The sequence below is a fragment of the Trachypithecus francoisi genome, unplaced genomic scaffold (assembly GCF_009764315.1).
Source record: "Trachypithecus francoisi isolate TF-2019V2 unplaced genomic scaffold, Tfra_2.0 Lachesis_group21, whole genome shotgun sequence".
Lineage (NCBI taxonomy): Eukaryota > Metazoa > Chordata > Mammalia > Primates > Cercopithecidae > Trachypithecus > Trachypithecus francoisi.
In genome coordinates this window covers 52,428,045-52,431,131 of record NW_022681467.1, presented here as the reverse complement: position 1 = coordinate 52,431,131, position 3,087 = coordinate 52,428,045, and positions in this window count along the sequence as shown.

The following is a 3,087-nucleotide window of genomic DNA, read 5'->3' as shown; positions in this document are numbered from 1 at the left end:
TATCAGTGGCCGGGCGCGGTGGCTCAAGCCTGTAATCCCAGCACTTTGGGAGGCCGAGACGGGCGGATCACGAGGTCCGGAGATCGAGACCATCCTGGCTAACACGGTGAAACCCCGTCTCTACTAAAAATACAAAAACTAGCCGGGCGAGGTGGCGGCCGCCTGTAGTCCCAGCTACTCGGGAGGCTGAGGCAGGAGAATGGCGTGAACCCGGAAGGCGGAGCTTGCAGTGAGCTGAGATCCGGCCACTGCACTCCAGTCCGGGCGACAGAGCGAGACTCCGCCTCAAAAAAAAAAAAAATAATAATAATAATAATATCAGTAAAAAGTGATGTGATAATCCACCTCGCAAAATCAATTCTGTTCATGGGGCCAGGCACAGTGACTCACACCTATAATCTTAACACTTCAGGAGGCCGAGGCGGGTGGATCACCTCAGGTCAGGAGTTCAAGACTGGCCTGGCCAACATGGTGAAACCCCATCTTTACTAAAAACACAAAAATTAGCCAGGCGTGGTGGCAGGTGACTATAATCCCAGATACTCGGGAGGCTGAGATAGGAGAATTGCTTGAACCCAGGAGGTAGAGGTTGCAGTGAGTAGAGATCATGCCACTGCACTCCAGCCTGAGCAACAGACTAAGACTCCATCTCAAAAAAAAAAAAAAAAAAAGACTGGGCGCAGTGGCTCGTGCCTGTAATCCCAGCACTTTGGGAGGCCAAGGCGGGTGGATCACTTGAGGTTAGGAGTTCAAGACCAGCCTGGACAACATGGTGAAGCACCATCTCTACTAAAAATCCAAAAAATTAGCCAGGCATGGTGGTGCTCGCCTATAATCCCAGTTACTTGGGAGGCTGAGGCAGGATAATCATTTGAACCCCAAAGGCGGAGGTTGCAGTAAGCCAAAATCCTGCCACTGCACTCTCGCCCGGGTGACAGAGCGAGATTCTGTCTCAAAAAAAAAAAAAAAAAAGGCCGGGTGTGGTGGCTCAAGCCTGTAATCCCAGCACTTTGGGAGGCCGAGACGGGCGGATCACGAGGTCAGGAGATCAAGACCATCCTGGCTAACATGGTGAAACCCCATCTCTACTAAAAACTACAAAAATCTAGCCGGGCGAGGTGGCGGCGCCTGTAGTCCCAGCTACTCGGGAGGCTGAGGCAGGAGAATGGCGTGAGCCCGGGAGGCGGAGCTTGCAGTGAGCTGAGATCTGGCCACAGCACTCCAGCCTGGGTGACAGAGCGAGACTCCGTCTCAAAAAAAAAAAAAAAAAATTAGTTGGGCATGGTGGTGCGCACCTGTAGTCCCAGCTACTGGGGAGGCTGTGCCAAGAGAATTGCTTGAACCCAGGAGGTGGAGGTTGCAGTGAGCCGAGATTGCACCACCACACTCCAGCCTGGGTGACAGATTTTTTTCTATGTTTGTGACAGAATTTCTCAATCTCTGGACTGACATTTGAGGTTGGATAATTCTTTGATGTGGGGAGATGTCCTGTGCATGGATGGATGGGCAGCATCTCCCTATTATATAATAGTTGCAGCCCCCAAGCCCCACCACCCCCTCAAAGTTATGACACTGCCAAATGTCATCTAGGGAGAAATTCCACCCTTTCTCAAAGCCCTCATGTTCATGAAATAGGAACCATTGGGTCAAGCTGTGGGTAAACTGCCCCCACCCCCCCCAACCGCCACCCTTCTCCCAAGGGGAGATGGAAGAGAAAGAGGTGAATTGGTGGGAAGAGGACTGGGGCCTGTGAACAGAGTAATGACACAGTTCCTTGCTGCCATTATCGCCATCTTCATTTTGGAAGAAATCCATCAGCCCCACGGTATCCTTCTCCAAGGCATTTGACCCAGGAGGCTGGCTAGCCATTCCGACTGAAAGAACATAAATTGGCAGCTCTCCCTGTCATCACCAAGACCCAGGAGAACTGCCGAGTGCCAGAAGCTGCTATATATAGTTTACAACCGCTTGAAAAGTGCTAGAGGTATCTCCCGTCCACCCGGCAGCAAGTTCCATCAGGTCCATCAGCAAAACATGCCGGCACCCGGTTCCCCAACTCCCCTCTGCCACTCCAACCTGCACCCCCACTTCCCTGGATCACTGCTGGAGTCTGGTAACTGGCCTCCCTGCATCCACATTAACCTATTTCTCCCACAGCAGAGGGAACTGTCTGTGTAAAAGCCAAGTTCGATTTTATTTTTTCCTTGCCTAAAACCAAATGAGCCTCATGCGCTGACTCTGAGCACATCGTGTCCCCTGCACTTCCCCACCTCTCATGCCTTGCTATCACTAATCTCTATTCCTTGTCTCTATTCCTGAGCATCTTTCCACCCAGGCCACTTGTGGCTGGCTCACTCCCATTATTCAGGGCTTAAAAAAATGCCCCCTCTTTTGAGAAGCCTTCCCTGACCACTCTCACTAAGGGACTCCCTGCCATCTCTTTCGCCACCACCTCCCCATTGCAAGTCCTCATTTTATTTGCATCGTGGTACTTAGCATGCTAGAAACTTCTCCCCTGCCTGAAGTCTTCAGCTTCCCTGACTAGGAGGAAGGTCTGGGGAGGTTCTTGGATGCTTGTCTGCTCTTCCACTGATCAGCCTAGAAGCCTGGATGCCCTAAAACAAGCCCTTGCCAAGTGATTATTAAGGAAAACTTAATGAAGACTTAGAAGGTGAGTCCTAGATCTGAAACCTTAGCACCTACAGGATCCTTCAATTGGGCATCAATTTGGTCTTATAAAAGACTCTGTAAGTTCTAAGTTTTCTGTAAAATAATGGCCTCCAACCATGTCATTACAGGGCTGAGGGAGGCAGGGGGAACTCACAGTCTGGAGCTGATCCCAGTGCATCAGAGTAAACTGCAGCTATGGGTAGAGAGGATGCTGGTGAGGTCCCTTAACTCAGGACAGATGCTGGAGGGGTGGGCAGGGCATTGGCACTAAATAAGAGCAAGGCCAGCTCTCAGCCCAGCTGCCAGTTTCCTGAGCCATTTAAGGCACAAAAGTTCTCCTGACACCTTGCAAATCCTTCTGGCAAGAGAGGGGTTAATAATTCTAGCAGCTGCTATGTGCACAGCACCCACCAGCAG